This window comes from Canis lupus, chromosome 4 (genome assembly GCF_048164855.1).
Source record: "Canis lupus baileyi chromosome 4, mCanLup2.hap1, whole genome shotgun sequence".
Classification (NCBI taxonomy): Eukaryota; Metazoa; Chordata; class Mammalia; order Carnivora; family Canidae; genus Canis; species Canis lupus.
In genome coordinates, this window is record NC_132841.1 from 49382452 (window position 1) to 49383000 (window position 549).

Here is a 549-nt window from a genome sequence, read left to right on the forward strand (position 1 = left end):
CCACTTCCATATACTCCTCTTTCTCAATCCCAACCATTGGCTTCTCTTTCCCATGTGCAAACACTATCTTTTACTCATATGGAATTTCTTGTAGTTCTTTAAATAGCCAACATTTTTGTCTCCTTTGGGCTTTTGCATGTGATGTTCTCTCTAATGGAAACATTTCCTTGTTCTTCACCTTTTTGTAAAATGGATAACATCTCATCTTCGTTGAGATTTTAACTTATAAAACACTTTTTCTGCTTCCCAATTGCTTCTCAGCCTTTTGGCTAAGATCAAGTGTAGTATCTACTTCCCAAGATAAATTGGGTGATGGTTTTATTGGCTGCTAAATCTCTTCCCCTTTCCCTTCTTGAGCCCTCCTCTTTCCAGTCATAATATTCTATTAATAGTTCTGTCATTATGCTGTGTTGCTTGTTTGCTTGTTTTGGTTCTTTCTATATGATATTCAAGTCTCCTTCTCTGTATTTTTTTATACTATTTTCCTCTTTGGAATTCCCTAGCTCATTCTTTTAGTATTTAACTATTATGCATTCTCCAAAGTCTTTA

At 35.0% G+C, this 549-nt stretch overlaps 1 pseudogene; it reads left to right on the top strand.

The window, feature by feature from the left end:
- Nucleotides 1-249: 249 nt before the first annotated feature.
- LOC140632821 (U2 spliceosomal RNA) lies at nucleotides 250-339 on the top strand (annotated as a pseudogene).
- Nucleotides 340-549: the final 210 nt, after the last annotated feature.